This window comes from Lontra canadensis, unplaced genomic scaffold (assembly GCF_010015895.1).
Source record: "Lontra canadensis isolate GAN:19392208 unplaced genomic scaffold, GSC_riverotter_1.0 scaffold49, whole genome shotgun sequence".
NCBI lineage: Eukaryota > Metazoa > Chordata > Mammalia > Carnivora > Mustelidae > Lontra > Lontra canadensis.
In genome coordinates this window covers 8,911,994-8,933,649 of record NW_022631043.1, presented here as the reverse complement: position 1 = coordinate 8,933,649, position 21,656 = coordinate 8,911,994, and the positions used below count along the sequence as shown (strand labels likewise).

Here is a 21,656-nt window from a genome sequence, read left to right as displayed (position 1 = left end):
TTTGGTGGTTTCCCATTTCTCAATCCAATAAATACCATCCTCTAGCCACATGAACCTTTCTGCTCCTTTGTGAACTTGTTCCCATCTTAAGGTCTTTGCATTAGGTATTCCTTCTTCCTGGACTGTTCTTCCCCCCATTTCTTGCTGGTTTGCCTTTTCCAATAGATCTCAGTTCATCTTACCCCTAGTCTGGAGGAGCATTCCAGGTTCTTGTCACCTAGTCAGTTCCCAGAGTCATAGGATTCATCACGATGAATAATTTCATGGTTATTCCTTTGTTCATTTTCTCACTGCTTATCTCCTCTCATCTCCCCATAAGTCCATGAGAACAAGGATCTTAGTGGTATCCTGAGAACCTGGAGCAGTATCTGGGACATAGTGGGCACTCGATGGCTTACGTCATGATGACTCACACTGCATCTTTCAGAGATACTCAGGGTGAGGAATGGTGATGGATCAGAGGAGGACAAGAGGGAAACAGACAGGTGAGTTTAGAACAAATGAGAAGACAGTCCTTAGTGAGAGACCATCAAAGGTTGGTGCCTTCATGACAGTCCTCTCAAGAGTGTCTGGGATCCCTGAGAATAAACATTTGAGAGCAGTTGATCCTCATGCAATTGTGTATTAACTGGCATATTCAATTGCCTAGAACATTCCTTTCTTCAACATTTAAGGAGAGCAGAAATTTCAGTGTATATAGGTCAATAGAGGTCTCTTAGGTTTTTCATTATGTGCTTTGCTAAACTTTATGTTCCTTCTGTCAATAGGTCTGGGATCAATTTGCCACACACACACACACACACACACACACACACACACTGAACGATCAAAACTTAAGACTTTGATTCCTTTGGCTTTGTCAAGACAAAACAACTTGCAAGTTTATAACAATGAAACCAGAAATAAGGCAATATTAAAAATAAAACTTAAAAAGTCCAAAACATCTATTTTGGGATGTTTTCCCAAGCCTGAAAATTGACATTTCTTAAATACATCAATGGAACCAAAACACTTTGATACTCTCTCAGGGTCCATTCATATTATTAAACCTGCTTTGTCATCAGAGGTGAACATGCTATGTTCATTTAAAATGAAAAATGTTTCCTCTGGGAGCATTTAGGAAACCACAGGAATGAGGCCCCATATTTACCAGCCTGGGTCTTCATGCTGCCTGGGAGAAGAAAGAGATTTTGCTATGATGTAAGACAGATGAGGTTTGAGTTCATTTTCTAGCTGAGTGATCTTGCTTGAGTGTCAGTTTCTTTATCTGGGAAATAGGAAAGATATACAGCCCTCCACAGTCTTCTGAGGATCTCACGTGGACAAGACACTAGAGTAGTTGATGGACGGTGGGGGTTCAACCAAGGCTGAGGCCGGCTCTGTCTCTTTTCCTTCCTCCAAATTCCTTCCCTTCTATGCTTTAGTCTCCCAAAACGGACCAGAAAAAAAAAAAGGTTTACATTAAATAATGTAAACATCTAATACTAGCTATTATATCTAATACAAATAATATAATATTAGACCTTCCACATTCAACATGTGCCTTTTTAGATAAGCTGCAATCATCTACATTTTCTCACTTCCAATAAGCCCTATAGGTGGGGAGAAAAATGAGTGATATAGTTTTTGTCCAGTATTCTGCAGAGCTTCTGTGCAGGAGAATCAAGGACAGTCCAAACTTACTAAACATGGTAGATTGTGTGCATAATAATTACCCTCAGGTAGTACCCTCCCACGTTGATTCTTGGCATGGTTGCACCACTTGTTTTGACCAATGGGAAGAAGTGGAGGTGAGCCATGTGTTTGTTCACTGGGGCTTGTATTACCTCTTGCAATGCTTGTAACCCTGAGACCACCATGTGAGTGTTCCTGCACTCCCTACTGAAGGATTAGAGGCCACGTGGTAGAGAATTGGATGCCTTGGTCTCTGGTCTGCCACATGGCTGGATGTGTGAAGGAGGCTGACCTAGATCACCTGAGAGCCATCAGTCCCATGAAGTGATTGGAAACACTCACCAAAGCCCAGAAGGAATTCCCAGCCAACCCACAGAACTGGAAGCTAAATAATGGTGATTATTTTAAGCCACTACATGTTGAGGTCATTATAAGGCAAAAGATAACTAATACTCCAAGTTAACAGAGATGAAGGAAAAAGAGTTTGATTAGGAGAAATGACTAAGAAAGGGACTGACATCTGAGCACCTCTGTGTGGCAGTTCTCATTCAATTTATTTCATTTGATCTTTACAGCTAACCCACAGAGAAAAGCCTATATTGCAGCCAAGAAAAGCAAGAGAGATATTATATATTGTCCAAGGACACACCACAAAGTAGGGGTTATTATCCTGTTCTATAGATGAGTTTACTGGCTCAGAAGTGAAAACATTTGCCCAAGAAACTAATTGTAAATAGCAGAACTGGACTAAAAAAATTGGTAAGTTTGTCACAAGAGCCAGGGTTCTTTTGAATACTCTTGATGAGGTAGGTACAGCACAAGCTTCCAAAGCTGCCCCTCTGTCTGTAAATGAAGCTGACACCCTGTCCACCAAAGCACCATTCACATGTTTGCTTCTTTGTCCTTCAGTGGGCTGTCCACCTCCCCTGCTTCCTATGTTTTGGAGTCAAGAGTGGTAGCCACCATCTCAGAGGGGGGATGGATGGTCTGATCCAAGGATGCTTCTCCATGGGGTCCTGGATCCCGAGGCATCAGAATTATGTACAAGCCATAGGCTCCAGTGAGAGACTAAATTTAGAGTCTGCTGGAATTGACATAACAAGGAGTGTGGTGGGCATGATGGGAGTGGTGATCTAGCCCTACATGTCCTTCCCACCACATGCAAATAGTGCAGCATCTTAAAAATTGGACTTTGTGACACATTTGTGAACCTGAAATCAAATGTAGTAGATCCTACATAGCATTGAAAATGAAATAAATAAAAATAGAAAACATCAGAATGATTTCCTGGGTATTTTCTCTGGGTTAAATGTGGCTTCATGGGCATTTTCTGTTTTAAGTATATGCTACTAGATCATCAAGTAAAATGAACTTCTTACTAGCAGGTTTGGTCCAAAGAATGAGTAGGCCCTGAGTATCCCCTTGCTGAATTAAAGGGCCTGGAAAGTTAATTCCTGCATTTCCCCAAATTCTGCAGCTCTGGAGAGGATCTGGATTTTGTGAATTAGATGCAAGACCTAGAACACAGAGGTGAGACAGAGGCTGTTTTTCAGCTGCTTCTGCTTTTTGTCACTGGCAATCATGGTCATGGAGATATTGGAATTTTTGATAACATCATTCCAGTGTCTAGTCGCAAGATTTGTGTTGGTCCAGAAGGTGGCCACCATCTGTGTTTTGCCAGGGCAGACCCAGAAGATGGTGTGACTCTGGAGCTAACAGCTGTGGTAGGGGTGGTTTCCCGACCTCTGCTCTTCACCACAACTGGGAAGCTGGTCTAGGAGAGGAACATGTCCTGAGAGAGGATTTAACCCTCCTCCAAGGCTGATGGATGTGAAAAGTCCTCATGTGTAACCACGGCAGGAGGTGCAGAAGGAAGGCGCTTTATAATGTCATCAATACGCAGCAATCTTTTCTAAAATTCTTCAGGCCAGGAGAAATTACATACACCCTGGAAGTCCTCCTGACTACATTTTTTGCAAATGTCACACCACATATCTCTCCTGTTCCATTACATATCCCCTAAACATGCATATTTGGCTCTGTTTAACTATTCAACTTGATTTCTGTTGATAAACTTCAATTTTATTTCCTCGGAGTGTGTTCTTGGGAGCTGAATTGGACTCTGGTCCCAAAGAACACACAGCCTGTGGGGAATCCAAGATGTGGGATTTGTGATGACTCAACTCAATAAGCTCTGTCATGGAAACAAGAAGGGCACACTTTGGACCCTGAATCATGACATGGGGAAGGGGAAGTGGGGACCTGTGGTGCCTGTTCCTCAGTCACACCACATTCATTTCAAGTAAGCCTCACCATAGTGAGATACATCGGATTATTACAGTTTAACAGAAAAGGAAACTGAGGCACATCAAGGTACATTTTCTAAGGACGTTTACACAGCTACTGAGGTTTGAAGTTGGGATTCAAACCCAGGTGTGTCTGACTCCACCATCCACACAGCAATGAAGTTGTCCACAAATACTGTAGGAATTTTCCCAGAAATAAATTTCTGGTTGAAATTCCAGCAAAGGAAAAATCAAAAGTCACAGATAAACTTGCGTTTGGAGCACTCTCTGCTATATTTCTCTTGATTCTGATAAATTCCTGACCAACCATGGTCAGGTCTGATAAATTCCATGACCAACCATTTTGACCAACCATCAAAATCTGTTATCACAGCATCCTCATTGGTGATGAGGAGCAATGTTATAAAAGCTACCAAGTATTGCTTCAGTTTGCTAAACAGACACCTCTTTTGGACAACTGCAGATCTTGGTGTGGAAAAGACCTCCACACTGCAAGTTTTTTTCCCCTGTAAATATTTGACAGACTTGGCAGAACATAGTATTCATATCTGGGACAGTAAACCACTTGGGTGTTTACAAGGGAAAGGCGTAGGTCCTAAAAATATAGTGGGGGGAGAGGATATTCCATTCACTCCATGGGGCCAAGGACAGTGGCCCAATCCAGGTTTGTGGGTCATTAGACTTAAATACTTTGGAGGGATCCTCTTTAAGAAAAATATTGCAAGGGGTCCCTGGATGGCTTAATCCATTAGGTGTCTGCCCTTGGCTCAGATCATGTTCCCATGGTCCTGGGATCCATTAGAATCCCTGCTCAGAGGGGAGACTTCTTCTCCCTCTGCCACTCCTCCTCCTTGTGCTCTCTCACTCTCTCAAATAAATAAATAATTAAATACATACATACAATCTTTAAAAATATCACAAAAAATCAGTACACGCTGGCTAGGGCCCTTTAGAGGGCCTTGGAAGGACCTTTTAAGTGAAAGGTCCTGAAGCTTAAATTTCATTAAGAGGGAACCCATGGAATGGGAGAAGCAAATGACACTATAGACAAAGGGCTGATATCCAAGATCTATAAAGAACTCCCTAAAATCAACACTCAAAACCAGATAATCACGTCAAAAAATGGGCAGAAGACATGAACAGACACTTCTCCAAAGAAGACATACAAAAGGCTAAGAGACATATTAAAAAATGTTCATCATCATTAGCCATCAGGGAGATTCAAATCAAAACCACATTGAGATACCACCTTATACCTGTTAGAATGGCCAGAATTAATAATACAGTAAACAATAAATTTTGGAGAGGATGTGGAGAAAGGGGAACCCTCTTACACTGTTGGTGGGAATGCAAGTTGGTGCAGCCACTTTGGAAAACAGTGTGGAGATGCCTTAAGAAATTAAAAATAGAGCTACCCTATGACCCTGCAATTGCACTACTGGGTATTTACCCCAAAGATACAGATACAGTGAAAAGAAGGGCCATCTGTATCCCAATGTTCATAGCAGCAATGGCCACAATCGCCAAACTGTGGAAAGAGCCAAAATGCCCTTCAACAGACGAATGGATAAAGAAGATATGGTCCATATATACAATGGAATATTATGTCTCCAACAGAAAGGATGAACACCCAACTTTTGTATCAACATGGACGGGGCTGGAGGAGATTATGCTGAGTGAAATAAGTCAGGCAGAGAGAGTCAATTACCATACGGTTTCACTTTCTTGTGGAGCATAAGGAATAACATGGAGGACATTAGGAAAAGGAAAGGAAAAGTGAATTAGGGGAAATCGGAGGGGGAGATGAAGAATGAGAGACTGTGGACACTGACAAACAAACTGAAGGTTTTGGAGGGGAGAGGACTGGGGGGTTAGGTGGACCTGGTGATGGGTATTAAGGAGGGCATGTATTGCATGGAGCACTGGGTGTGGCACCTAAACAATGAATCTTGGAATACTAAAAAAAAAAATTAAATTAAAAAAATAAACAATGGGGGGCGCCTGGGTGGCTCAGTGGGTTAAAGCCTCTGCCTTTGGCTCAGGTCATGATCCCAGGGCCCTGGGATCGAGCCCTGCATCAGGCTCTCTGCTCAATAGGGAGCCTGCTTCCCTTCCTTTCTCTGCCTGCCTCTCTGCCTACCTGTGATCTCTGTCTGTCAAATAAATAAATAAAATCTTAAAAAAAAAGTATAAAAAAATAAACAATGAATCTTGGAACACTGAAAAAATAAAATTAAATTAAAAAATAAACAATGAATCTTGGAACACTGAAAAAATAAAATTAAAAAAAAAAGCATAAACGTCACCATAGCAAGCAAACAATCTTTCATGTTGAATAAACAAATTTCTATTATTATAAATGTTGAAAGGTGCCGACACCTTGGAGCACCACCCTGCCCATCCTGTGGCTGCATGAGGACAGATACAACCAATAATTATTGCCCACTGCAAGTATTAATATGCAGCTGAGACACCTGCCTATAATTATGCCACAGTTCATGCTTCCTAGGCTATGTAAATACTGTTTCCAACACAGTGAATTCTTTTTTTTCTTCTTTTCCCAGAAAACAGTCATTCATCCCATAATCATCTTTTGAAGTTTGGGAGATATGATGTAGAACAAGACTAATAAGTTACCAAATTACATCCTAATTGGGAGACCTACAATAACCAAGTAAGCATATTTATTCACAGTGTAATTTCAGGTAATTTTAAGTTCCACAGAGAAAATAAACCTGGGTGATGTGGTAGGATAGACCTGATCTGGGTAGCGTGAAGAGGGTCTACATCACTCAGGGAAGGCAACCTACTTAAGGATACATTTGTACCAAAGCCCGAATGATGGGACTCCAACACAGAGAGTTCTTGGTTTCTAATTCAATTGTTATGTTTCTGGGATCTATTTAATTATTAATTTACAAGAGTTTTACACTCATCCATGGACATTTTTTAAAAACATTGCCTTTATGATTTATCTTGATATTGAACAGAGCTTTTCACATTTATCCAGAACATCATATATGTGATCGTAATTGGAGTAACTCTAATTGGGAGGTTAAAAGATTAGTTAAAACTTAATGAAGGAGCTTCTTGCACGCAGCCTTATCAAGAGATTGTATAGCCTCCTCAAAGACAACATTTAAAAATGAAGAACTAGTCACTTACATCTGAAATGTGGTTTTAGTTAAAAACTTACCTTCATGTGTACTAGCTCAGTTAAGGGTCACAAGAATCCAGTGAGGTAGGAATTATTTTTTAAGGATTTATATAAGAGAGAGAGGGGGAGAGAGAGAGAGAGAGAGAGAGAGAGAATACATGGGTGAGGGGCAGAGGGACAGGGACAGGGACAGGGAGAGTCCCAACCAGACTCCCTGTTGAGCATGGAGCCAGGCACAGGACTCCATCCCAGGGCGCCAAGATCATGATCTGAGCCAAAATCAGGAGTTGGCCGCTGAACAGACTGAGTCACCCAGGAACCCCAGGTACGAATTGTTAAAATGATTTTACAAGTGAAGAAACGAAGGCTCAGAGAAGTAATCAACTTGAGGCAACCTATATTAATGCAGGATCCAAACTGCATTTCCCGCTTCTGTTGCATCTCAGAAAGCATGGCTGTCGATGCCTGAGCTCCAAAAAAGAAACTGAGTCAGAGGCTGGAGGCCACAGCAGGGGCAATGTGGCAGGTGGGCCCTCAGCAGCTACCTCCACAAACTGCCTGGAAAAATTGTTCAGATCAGGTGTGGGCATGTGGTCTCTGTGACCCCCTCCTCCAAGCCTATAAAACCAACTGGCTGTTGAGCTGAATTTTTACTTTTACCCCAGTGTTTAATTATGAGCTTATGCCATTTTGCTGCTTATGGAAGAAAAAAAAAACAATTAAACCTTCCTCATTTATATTTCAAAAAACAGAAATTATCATCATCAGTAAGGTTACATTACATGCAACTCTCACTCATTAGCTCCCTTAAACTCAGGGCAAACCTAAGCTACTCCTTTCAACATAAATTGTAATTCGATTGCCTGCCTTTGATTTCCCCATCTTTTCACACTGTCAGCATCTCAGTGTGTCTCTCCCTCTACTTACTTAAAATCAGTTCAGCCTGGGGTAGTCCAAAGATTTCATTTTCTGTACAATGTATTACTTTATAATTAAAACAAATGTTTCAAAAGAGTAACCAGTACAATGACAACCCCTCTGTTGACAACAGATCTTTCCTGACACTTAGACTGTAGGTCAAGCTCTGTACATGATTCATCTCATTTCAACCTCACAACAACTCATGAGGCATCCATACAGTAAGACACATTTCTAACTGAGGCTTAGAGAAGTCTGGTTGTTGTCCCAAGGGCATGGAGGGAGTAAGTGGCAGTCCCTGGATACAAATCCAGGCATCTTGATTTACTAGTAAGTAAGTTCTAAACACCAGGCTCTGTGTGGGTGCAATGGACCACATGGGGCTGACTCCTGTCAGAAGCATTTCCACCTGTTATTATAATCTATTGTGGAATATCATCTGCTACTCATTCACGCATGTGCTGAGCAAAGCAAGGGATGACCTTCACTTCTGTCCTCACTGTGCTTGCAGTCTACTTGACTTGGAGACTAAAAATGACTGCAATGAAATATTAATGGCATTAGGATAAAAGTTGGTACAGGGCACTACCTGCCTCTTGTGTGTTTCAAAGAGATATCAGGATAATAGATGTGAAAAATGAAATTCTTTGAGCTTTGGAGAGTCAAGACGTGTAAGATGAAGTATTTACATTCCAGTGATTAATAGAAGAGATGGCTTCCACTGAGTTAAATTGTAGACTCTTGGACAATGGAAAAAAGAGGAGCCGATGGAGAAGAAAGCTGAGCAGGAACACCTTCTGTTATAAATGAAATCCTCTGAAGATTTTATCATCAAAGTGATTAAGGAGGAAAAGGAAATTACTCCTCAATATTTATCAATAATACTCATATTTGGGGAAGGGGCTTCATGGGAAATGCTCCTTAATTCAGTCATTATTTTATTTATTTGGTACAATGTTAGTAAGAGTTTAATGCCAGGTTAAATATTAGGGGGGAAAAAAGTCTTCCATTGATCAAGAAACTTGGATTCTAGTGAAAAGATATAAGATATGCCACATATAACTAAAAGCTGGAAAGTGCCAAGTTTACCAAACTCTAGCTAATTATTAGAAATTCTATCTAAAAAATCTCATTTTATTCCTGGCATCTAACTCAGGGTTTGGTCTATATTCCCTAATGCACTAACCTGAATAGGGATAATACACGTGTTACCATTAGGAAAGCTCTGAGGAAGGCTCTGAGAAAGAATCAATTAATGTGGAATTTTAATTGGATTTTGATGACTTAGCTGAGTCCTAAATAAGGAAGTCAACCAAACATACTGAATGACCCCTGGATCAATCTGTGGTTAAAGCCCATTAGGAATCGAACTCAAGTAGCTCAAAGCTGTTCTGGGAGGAAGACCACACACCTTGGAAGATGATCTTCTGAGGTCATTATCAGTTTGTTGCACATGGTGGTCAGGTAGGTATGAAGCTGGAGACTTTAGAATAGTTGGGAGGACCCAGGATGCTTTTGCTGTGAGAAAAGCAAAATTTGCTGAAAACCCAATACTATCCTTGGCCTGGCCAGGCTCTCCCATTGGCAGCCAGAGTCTTCATGGAGCTTTCATTGGAAGCTGGCAGCTCCACAGTTTACGGGGTCTCCTTCTCTGAGTATAGGTGGACTCACTGTGTTGTTCAAGAAGGGTTACCTACATATGTAAAGAGCATCATAATACAGCATCCAACACACAGTAAATGCTATATAAGGACTAGTTGTTGTTAATTCTATCCAGGTAATATTTAAGATGAAGAGATGGGGTAAGAAGTGGACTGGATTCTAAAGGCAATGGAAATTGGCACTGGATTCCTAATCATCACAAAACTAGGTGGCTTAACAGCAGCAATTATTCTCTCACAGTTCTGAAGGTCAGAAATCTGGCATCAAGGTGTAGGCAGGTTAGTTCCTTCCTTCAGGGAGAGACTGCCCCATACCACTCTCCTAGCTTCTGCTGGCTACCAGCCATCCTTAGCGTCCCTTGGCTTGTGCATCTCTCCAATCTGAAGTCCAAAGAGAGTCCTAGATCTGTCAATCCCAGTCTCCACCTCCTTCTGCACTTAGTGCTTGCCCCAGGGGTCTCTCCTCTCTGTCTCTGTGTCTCTTCTTGCCTTGAGACCAGAGTTCTCAGCCTGTCTCAACTTTGTAAGCTCTGCCCTCTAATCAAGAGTGATTTCAATATTTTGAAAAGATCAGTTTGGATTGTTTAGATTTTTAAAAAATAATTTTTTAAAAATGTCATTGGATTACAGTAGAACTCCACTTGACCAACTGATGGAGGCTTCCAACATGCTAAATGGTCATAGCTATCTGGCCCCTGGCCATCCACCACCCATGTCTGCTCCCTCAGTTATGTCCTATCTCTATGAATAGTCAGTAGTGTTCCCAAATCTGTTTATAGGAGTTGTACTTGCCATTGCTATCACCAAATTAAATAAAGTGCAAACAACAAAATATAAGCATGAAAAGAAAGCAAGTATTTATTTCTATGAAAAATAAATGGAACACTTTGTAAATACTTAGTTTCCTTCCAAAATACTGCTCTCAAACTAGGTATGGACAAGACATTTGCAATTAGGAACAAATGCAATTCTAGAATGGTTCTGTACTCAGACTGCTCTGATATATTCTTAAATTATTTGTCCTCTTTTATGGTCAATCCATTTTGGCTGCAGTTTATGCAAAATAGAGCATGCAGAATTCCCATCAATGGACCTCTACTCAAATCCAGCTGAAATAAGCTATTCTAGGCATGAATAGTTTTTTAAGAACACTTATTTTATTTTTCCCCTGCTCTATTCTCCTACCTCTTTTGAGATGTGCCTTCAACTATACCCAGGCAACAGAGCATGCCCTCCTTTTCAGCATTTTATAGCTGGGCTGTATTGGGTTTCCAATTCCATTTTCTTTAGTCAAAATTCCCTGAACAGGTTTATGAGATAAAAGGGTCTCATTTGGCTCTCTGGCTGCTCCTCAGATTCTCCCCGCTGGATCAGAGGTATTAAGGGCAGTGATGGTGATTGATTCCTTCCATCTGAAGTGCCTTTGGAAATGTTAATTGTATGCAGATGAGTGCAGGGTGATGGCCTCTCTTTGAAGAGGGAGATTATTTAAAATCTGTGCTGCCTAGGGATGGCAAATGTGAATAATAACACAAACTGCAAGAAGAAAAGCTATAGTTACTAGAATCAGAGTGTGTTCTGCTATGAAGTTCAGCATATGACTCAGGTGGTCCAATAGTTCAAGGACCAACTGTGACATCCAACTTTCACCCATATGCTTCATTTTCTCACAGCAACCTTGAGATTGATGGATTATTATTTTTGATGGATGAAAGATCCAAAATTCAGAGAGCTTAACTGATGCACCCAAGGTCACCCAAATATGGAGCTGGAACTAGCAATTGAATCCAAGTTTGCTCTACAGAGCTCACACTCTTTCCACCAATACAGAAAATGCAAATAATGTACTGGAAAGATCACAAAGAACAAGGGAGCCAGATGGAATGCAAGAGTTGGTGTTCCACCCACAGGGGGTAAACACAGACCCTTGAGTGAAGTCAGCTCTTCCAGGTGGGTCAAAGCCATTAACACTAGGTCTCTATTTACTGCTCAGCATCTTCCTAGCACTTCAAGGGAATCATGGTGCTAATCAAGACACCAGGCAAAGTGTAAAAAGAAACCGATGCTAACTAAAAATCTCTGAATGCCAGTCATAGCTCGTGACTGGAAAGAGCAGAGGGAGCTTCCTAGAGGGGACATCTGAGCGTCCACTTCCTAGAGGGGGTGTTGGTGAGATTTTCATAGACAGAGACCTAACATTTGTAGAGTTCTTTGCAGTTGAAAGAACACTTTTCAAGCATTATGTTTTTGTCTCTCAGAACACCCCCATGGGTTAGGGCAGGAATTATCATTTCTAATTGAGAGACGGGAAAGCTCATACACAAAGTGGTTCAACAACTTGCTCAGTCACATCATGGAAATGGGAGGAGCATCAAGGGCAGTGGAAATATCATGTGAGCCACATTTCAAAATCCCTAGTGCAAAGTGGAAAGGAAAAGATGGAACTCATGTCAATAGTGCATTCTATTTAATCAAACATAACCCAAATATTATTTGATGTGTAATTGATATGTAACCAATAGTTAAAAAGTTATTAAGGAGACAGTTTGTATTCCTTTTGTTTTTGGTATTGTCTTCAAACTCTGGTGTGTATTTTATGCTCATAGCATGTCTCAGTTCAGATGAAGTGTATTTTAGGTGCTCAATAGCCGCATGTGGCTGGTGGTTACCATGTTGTGCAGGGCAGTTTTTCTTGCTCCTTGTCTTTCTAGCTCGACTAAACTGCCTCACACAGAGAATGAGGGAGGGCAGCAGGGCATCTGATGCAAAGGGAGCAACAGGAACATGTAATTCAGGGTCCCAGTAAGACACAACTGGTACCTCAAAAAGGGTAAGAGAAGAGACGTTAATGAAGAGTTAAGGAATCCAACAGTGGATGGTAAAACATCTGAAGGCTAGAAAGCATGAATCTACAAATACACATGGAACCCAACAAATCCTGTAGCTGGAGGAAAGGAGGCCTGAGAGAAGCTGTGGTCCTTGGTAGAGAAATGTAGCCATTGTCATTCCATAGTTTGACCAGTATGATGGGGAGATAAAACCATTGACCTCGCTGCCCTCCCATCTTCTAGTCTTCATTCTATACTTCCCATTGGTCAAACCCAATCAGAAGCTAGAAGTTAATGAGCTTGTTGATACATTCATAAATGTTAGCCTAGAGGCACTGAGAAAGCAGAGAAGGGTAGAGGCCAGATGTGGAAGGTGAGCAGGGGATATCCAGCAAAAAGTCAAAGGCACAGAAATGTGGGGCATGTGTGCTGGTCTGGGTGGAGTATAAGAATGGAGTTAGTAAGTAAAACAATTGAAAAGTCAGGCTGGGCCAGGTAGTGGATGGGCTATAATGTTGGATAAATGAGATTAGATTGTATTCTGTGGGTAGTAGCAATCCATGGTTGGCTTTAGTGTACAGTCTTATGTAATCAAAATGGGGGAAAAAGGGGTGCCTAGGTGGCTTAGCCAGTAAAACATCTGCCCTCAGCCTGGGTTTTGATCCCAAGGTAATGAGATGGAGCCCTGTGTGGGGCTCCCTACTCAGCAGGAAGTCTGCTTTTCCCTCTTCCCCTCCCTCTTGCTTGTGTGCTCCTTCTCTCTCTCTCTCTCTCAAATAAATAAAATCTTTATTTATTTATTTATTTTTTAAAAAAATTTATTTCTTCTCAGCGTAACAGTATTCATTGTTTTTGCATCACATCCAGTGCTCCATGCAATCTGTGCCCACCACCTGGTTCCCCCAACCTACCATCCCCCCGCCGCTTCAAGAGGAGAAGGGAGTAGAGGGAAATTGGAAAGGGAGGCGAACCATGAGAGACTGTGGACTCTGAAATAAAGTCTTTTTTTTTTTTTTTTTAAATGGGGCACTAAGATGATGATCCTGACAAAGGTTACACTGGAGTAGAGTTCTGAGATATGAATTAGTCACATATCTCACCACTTAGAAGAACCAGCTGAGAAATAGACACTGGAGGTATACAGAAATCATAATAGATACTGGCCTTACTGGCAAAGGGATGGGGACCGTGGCTGCAAAGTGAGTGAACATGGGGTTCTATGCCTTCTTTCTGTACTGGCTACAGTTCTCCAGTCAGAGAGAAAGCAGCTGGGCCACTGTGGGGTTCACTGCCTCAGTGGGCTAACTGTAGGGAGGAGAACAGCCTGCAGGGGTGGGCTTCCTGCTAGAGGCAAGGACCCACATTTTCACCCCACAAAAGGACCTGGAAAATAAATACATTACACAGGAATCCTGCTCTCTGCAAGATGGGCAGGGACAAGAATAGATGGAGAGAAAACTGGGTTATGCTTCATTCATTTCCATGAAGTGTCTTATGGTTGCAGTGTCTTTGATTTTATAAGTCATAAAGAAAATGCAAAGACAGCTTCTTTCTCAAGAGGAACCTCAGGGTGGAGTGACTACAGGTGGCTAGGCAAGTTCACATCAGTTGGAAACTGGTTAGCACCCATTAGAAAGCTATCCAGTGTTGGAGGACTTAAACAGGATTAGAAAAAGAAATACAGGGACAGTTAGTACATATATGGTGGAGACAGCATCAACATGAATTGGTGCCACAGTTGATGTGGAAGGATCAGGTCAAACAACTGTGTCATGTCAGAAAAAAGTACATTTTAGTCGGGGGGATGAGAGGATCCTGAACGGGCTGAGCCAGTGGCACCATGGGGACATGCGGATGACGCTGCCCAGAAGGATACTGATGATGAGCATGTGGAGCTTGGAAAAGATGATGTTAGGATATCGACATGGAACAATCCAGAAGTGATGGTTGAAGTCACGATAAATCACAAGAGAGACAAGAGACAAAAGTGGTGATTCAATGGTTATTTAAATTAAATTAAAATTTAAGAATCAATTGCTCAGTCACACTAATCACACTGTACATACTGCACAGTGGTCTTATGTGGCTGGTGGTTTCTGGATGACACAGCTCTAAAATTTTCCTGTCATCACAGGAACTGGACAACAGAGTTGCAGAGCATTATATATTGGGGGAAGATGGGTGACTGGAATAACATTTCACTTTTTATCCCCAAAATACCTGAGGGAAATGAAAGTGAAACCATGAAAAGAAATGAAATGATGCTATGACCAAAAGAGCATGGAGATAGAGAAACTTGCAGGAGTCAGACAATTAAGAAGGTGCCTCAAAGCGAGATTTACTTTTTAAAATTTGAGGCACAATTCTGTTGAGGCTGAAGTCATTTATGTGAAGGAATAATGGAAGGAGAAGCTGGATGAGATCTGGAACATGGAGTTGTTAACTTTAAAAGAGAGGTTGGACTCCTGGTTTTGGAGGATGAAGACCCTGGAAACCATAACACAAGAGGAGAGGATATCCCAAGTCTATTTATTCACAAGCATTTATTCATGAAAGACTACTGGGAAACCACAATGACAACACTATGATTATGTTCATTGTCTCTGCTGTTTTTCCCAGCTTGAGCGTCTCCCCTTCTGGATCCAGAGTTATTGTGAAGCACACAAATGGAGCAATCTCCAATGAGTTTACAGTGTAGAAGGAAAAACAAAGCAAGAGCAGAATGTAGAAAGAAATTAATGCCAGAAAGAAATAAATGCGTGCGTGCACACACAGGCCCACCCCCAATGAAGTCACAGTTGGGGAGAACAGAGAGGGTCTTTGTGGAGGAGGTGACATTTGAACTGAACATTCAAGAATAGATGAAGTTTAGGGATGAAAGGAATGTTGGACCAGGTAGGGATGAATGTAAAAATGTAAGAATGTTTAGGAGACCAAGAATATTACAGTATATGCTGGAAAACAGTTACAATGAAATACATTAATAACAGATAAGGATGAGCATAGCTGATGGTACACGAGTAGTCTTGAATGCAAGAGATGGAAAAATGGCTTCATGACAGGAGACTTAAGAGATTTTTTGGAAAATAATAAAACAGCAAATTGGAGCAGCAAATCCAAATATGTTGAGATTCTGCCATTTTCAGGTCAACCTTAGATGAATGAATGAATGAATGAATGAACAAATGACAAGGGGCTGCCTTATTTAGTTACCTGTAACTTTAAAAACAATTCCCTAGATTCTGTAGGGTACAAATATGAATCAAACTAACTCAGAACTCAGTGGAAACTAAACTTTCTCAGTCGTAAAAATTAGTTTACACCAATGTTGTCTAACAAAGATGTCTAAGTTAAACAGAATTGCTTTAAAACAGCTAAAACATCTGCCACATTTAATGATACTCTTCCTGCTGCTGCAACATATGGCATCATCGGAAACTTTATTCCAGTGCTCCCGGAGCTTCTGAGACACCTCGAAATGCCATGATTACCATAAGCAGGTTTCGGTAATTCTCAAACTAATAGAAAACAATTAATTTATTTTAATATTTTAAATAAGCATGGCCATTAGATCCTTTGAGAGAAGTGGGATTATAGTGACTATAATAAATAGAATTCAGCTCCCCAAAGATAGATGTTCTAAGATTCAGCTTCTAGATGGAAAATTCCCCTAACAGTTCTGTGTAAGACATGTGCTCAGGTTGTCCTGGTATATCCTGAATTGGATGAGTCCTCCTCCCACCATTCTTCATGTGGGTCACAAGGAGCACAAGTTCCTTTCCTTTTATATAGGAGAATTATTGCAACATAACCCTCATGAAGGTAGATGTAAGGCCAGGAGCTGAAGTTTGAATTCAATATAAATGAGTTTTGAATTCAATATAAATGAGTTTAATAGAAATTAATCAAAAGAGCTTATATTCTAGCCATTGTGCTGGATAAATACCAAGAGAATCAGATGAATTGGAAAAAGCAAATGCCTTTAGACAGTCTGTACTGGCCATGGAGGACAGAGAGAAACTCAGGCTAGTAAATGTCATAAAGTGTGACAAGTTCTAACAGAATTAACTTTAAGGCATTCTGGAAGCAGGAACAATGCATTTCCATACAACTTGGAAAGACGAAAAGCAGGCCTCATGGAGGAAGGGATGCTGGTGCAGAATTTTCAGGGTGAAGACATTAGGAAGGAGGTGGATTTTCCAGGCCTAGAAAACCCCAGAGCACAGAGCTATTGAACAGTAGTTCAGGGAGCTAATGGCCATATGGTATTGCAAGAGTGGAGAGGGAGTGGAGAAGAATCCGGGGGGAGACAATGGAGGAGAGAAGGTGGAGTTGGGTCATGTGTGGAGGTTCAGATTTTATCTGGGAGGGAACGTGGCCATTGAAGGGTTTTCTTGCAGGCAAGAGTGACATTAATGTCATTATCATCACAGCATCCTCTCATATAGCTTGAGTACATCATCTGCCTTGGGCTAAGAAGTGTTCATCCTTATCGCTCACTACAACCCTTGGAGGAAGGCAGAATCATTATGCTCACCTTACACCCACAAAGTCAAGGTCTCCTGAGGGAGTAGTTTACTTACATTACCATGGCCAGGAAGCACAGAAAATAGGATTGGAATCCAGATCTTCCAGACACCGAAGGTTTGGCTCTTAACAACTATCCTATACTGGCTCTGAACCAGACCAGGGTTTTGGAAAGAACAGATTGGAGGGAGAGAAGCTGGAGACCAAGAGACCAGCTAAGTTTTTAGTATGCACTATGCTGGTAACAACTGGGAATAAAATTATTTAGGGGCAGGGGGTGGGAGCTTTGGGGAGCCAGGTGGTGGGTTTTATGGAGGGCATATATTGCATGGAGCACTGGGTGGTGCATAAACAATGAATTCTGTTACACTGAAAATAAATTAAATTAAAAAAGAATATAATAATAAATAAATAAATGAATAAATAAATAATATTTTAAAAATACAAAAAATTATATCTATACAATATAGGCATATACCATATATATAATATAATATAATATAATATAATATAATATAATATAATATAAGCATATGCCCATATATATAATATAGGCAATACTCTTGCCTCCCCAAAAGAAAGAGCCAATATGTGCTCAATCTCTTGATGTCAATCTAAATGAAACATGTCAACATTCAGACCGATTCAGTAGTTTCTGCCTGGCATTGCGGCAGGGGCTATGAGAGGGAAAGATGTTGAGAGCCACCTTCAAGAAACTAAAACGTAGTTTGAAGAAACCAAGCTGCTTGCTCTCGACTGTGGACCCACACATGCAACCTCAGGTTATCCCAAGAAAACGCCTCTTTCCTGGACCTCAAACATCTCATCATGCTTTGGGACCTGCCAAGCAAGGGGGCTCAGGTGCCACTCAGCCTCTAGCTACTGCTTGGCAATTTTCTTTGGAAAAATTATTGGTAACCACTACTAAATATTGACAATCTCAGTAATTTTTTTAAAAGATTTTTTATTTGTTAATTTGACAGACAGAGATCACAAGTAGGCAGAGAGGAAGGCAGAGAGAGAGAGGGGAAAACAGGCTCCCTGCCAAGCAGAGAGCCCAATGTGGGGCTCGATCCCAGGACCCTGGGACCATGACCCGAGCTGAAGGCAGAGGCTTTAACTCACTGAGCCACCCAGGCACCACGGCAATCTCAGTAATTTTATAATCATTTATTCCATGCTGCTTTTCAGGCATTGCTGGTAGTATATATAGAGGAATGAGCCATCGGCCACTCTTAAGAGGTCAGTTACCCTAACAGGGTAACAGGCATGCAGTGATTGAGGTCCTGTGCCCTATGGCAGAAGGGAGATGGGCAATAGATTTTCTTCATTTTGGTGTCCCCAGCAGTGAGCTATGTCAGTGTATATTAACACTCAATAAATATATACTGAATGGAAAAATGAGTGCAGTGGTTTGCCACTGAAGAAAGAACATAACTTTGCTAGGGGGCATCGATCACACCTATTTTCCCATGTTGCTATCCTTCATTACATCATATATATCATATCATTAGTGTTTTTGCTAATTCTTTCTTCCTTTTCTTCCAATAGTTAAAGTTCTACTCATCCTCCAGGCCCACTCCAGAGTGCAGACTGAGACTGACTTATCTCTGTAACCCCACCATGAATGGATGAATGGAATGATTAGCAAATAGAGGAATGATGGGAGAAGTCATCATGGGAGTGCTCATAACTGTCCCAACAAACTGTGTTCTCCCTTCTTCGGGATGTTTGTATAGTAGATACTTATGTGGCAATCTTTACTGCTTGTCCGCTGAGCTAAATCCTACTCACACATCAACTGAGGCATCATTTCTTTTAGGTAGGCTCCCATTAGACTGCATCTAAGGTTTGACCCATGCATTATTGCCAGAGGCATCTGTGTAACCATCCCTTTCCATACCCGGTAAACTCTGGAAGACCAGGAACCAACTGCTAGTCACTGTTAAGTTCCCAGTGTCCAGCAAAGTTCATGGCACATAAGAGGTCCTCAAATAAATTAATTTATGATTAAATAAAATTAGTCATGTAAGTATTTCCTTTGTATCCTAACATGAGATAAAGCCAGCTCTTGAAAAAGCCCACAAAACTTGAATGTTTCTGTGAAATAAGACCTCTTGATTCTGTATTTTATAAATACAGGCAAAATATGCAGTTTAGTCTCCTCTGGGAAAATTTCTCAAGGAAAAAGGATCTGCTATCCCTTAGGCCCTTACAGTGTCTCCTTTGCATGGTACAGAATTTCTAAAAGTTATGGTATTATAATTAGCTCTTATAAGAGGTAAATGGGGGTGGATTTGTTAATGACATATGATATTTGAACAGATATGGAGCCCAATGTTGAGCTCTGGCTGCTGGAAACCAAAGGCAAACCACCATCCTAATTTCCCTCCAAATGAGTAACTTTCATCTGGGGTTTCAAGTAAGACAAGCCAATCTCTAATGTGTTCTCATAGGAATCCTCCGAGGATTGAGCTCTGTTGGATGACTCATAGAAATCATTCTGCACAGTCATGCTGATAGAAACTCTTCATTGAGCTACAAGAGCACTACACACAGTATTTCTCATTAAGGTGACTCTTCAGGAAGGGTGTTATTATTCCCATGCTATGGATGGAGAAACTAAAGCCCAGAACTTGCTTGAGCTCACTAAGACAGTAACTAATTTACCAAAGATGTCAAATCCTGAGCAGTCCATTGGAAAGCTTTCTCTGCCTATCTACCACTGAGGAAGTTCTCAGAGACAACGGAGACCTGAAGCAGAGATCACATGTCAATGGAGAGGAACTTAAGCTTTGAATGATACAGAGCCAACTATCTTACCTACTGCCTCTGGGGGCAGGTTTTGGTCAATATACCAGAAATACATTATTATAATGGTGAGCACAGGGTTATAACAACCTATAGCTTATTTTGCTGAATATTTAGAAAAAAGAATATTCCACCCAAAGACAGTCTTTTCTTTTAATGAGATTGACTTATAAACTTTTTAAAATATTTTATTATTGAGAGAGGGAGAGAGAGAGGATGGGAGGAGCAGAGGGAGAGGGAGAGAGAAACCCAAGTGGACTCTGTGCTGAGCATGGAGCCCAATGCTGGGCTTGATCTCACTACCCGGAGCTCATGACCTGAGCTGACGTCGAAGAGTTAGTCACTCAACCAACTGGGCCACTGAGGCACACCCTGAGTTTTAATTTTGTATTGATTTATGCACATTATCTCACTTGAGGGAAACACAAAACTGTAAAGAAAGATCTTGCCCCACGTATGGATGAAGAACCAGAGCAGAAAGCTCACTGGCTTCGGTGACCCAACCAGGAGGTAAGATGGGTGTGCATGAACTCTAGCCACTGTTCCCTACATTCCAGCTGCCACTTGTTCTCCCCTCCGTATGGTATTCTTTCCTTACTCCTTCCATCAACTTAAAAAAAATTAAGCTTATAAAGGCCAGAGGAAGGTCCCTCTATCATGTGGAATGACTACATCACAGTGACTCTAAGACATTCAACTTGAAGGACGGGATGAAGAAAAGTCTTATGGGTATGATACAGCAATCATTTTCAGGACTCCAGTGTTTCATAAACACTAAATAAAAGCCTAAGCTTCCCAGGCATCTCACCCACAACTGTCATTCTCTTTGCATTAGGGCATCAAGAATGGTCAAATAAATTATTAATGCAGCAGTATTCTCTGAATTGGCACATGTCCCATGGAAAGAATGACGTGCCCGTCTGGCAACTGTTCTCTTTTGCAGAGGAACACAACATTTCGTCCTGGGAGATACTCATGTTGATTGCACCAGGTGATTTCAAGTTATTTTCCTAAATGATTTTACAGGGATATTCAGGACAACTATAATAAATCTATTATAGTGTAGCATAATTGTTGTGGACATTAATTTTGAAATTTCCTAGCTCTGATTCCTGTGAAGTCCATGTAGGATCTGGAAATTCAATAGTTTCCTCTGTGCCCCTGGCAATGACATATGGCAGTGGGACTTGAGTTTCAGCCAATTACACCTACCTCCCTGTCTCATTCATGATTACACAGATCTTGCTTCACTCAGTTCAAAGATCCATGTTTTACTGATGATTTGATCAAATTAAAATTAAGACAATGTGGTACTTTTTGGTAAATTCTCAAACTGTTATTGCATAAAGCTTAATACAACAAGTGATTATCCAGGGGTACCTGAGTGGCTCAGTTGTTAGGCATCTGCCTTCAGCTCAGGTCATGATCCCACGGTCCTAGGATCGAGTCCCGCATTGGGCTTGCTGCTTACCAGGAAGCCTGCTTCTCCCTCTCCCACCCCGCCTTGCTTGTGTTCCCTCTCCTGCTGTCTCTTTCTCTGTCAAATAAATAAATAAAATCTTTAAAAATAAGTGGGTATCCATAGATGTAACATTTTTAAGAGAGCCTTGAATGATAGAACTAATATATCTGTTGAACATAGAATTCCCAAGAGCATATACATTTAGGAGACTATATATTGATGCCATAACCAATTTTCCATATATTCCTACTATTCCTTTTTGGAAAGTGCCTTCAGAGACAAAGATAAGCATGAATTTTTGAATATCATATG

General features: G+C 41.1%; 1 protein-coding gene across 3 annotated transcripts in view; it reads right to left on the bottom strand.

The window, feature by feature from the left end:
- Window positions 1-21,656, bottom strand: part of ADCY8 (adenylate cyclase 8) — a 215,718-nt gene that overhangs the window by 147,628 nt on the left and 46,434 nt on the right. The gene's annotated exons all lie outside the window — the stretch shown is intronic.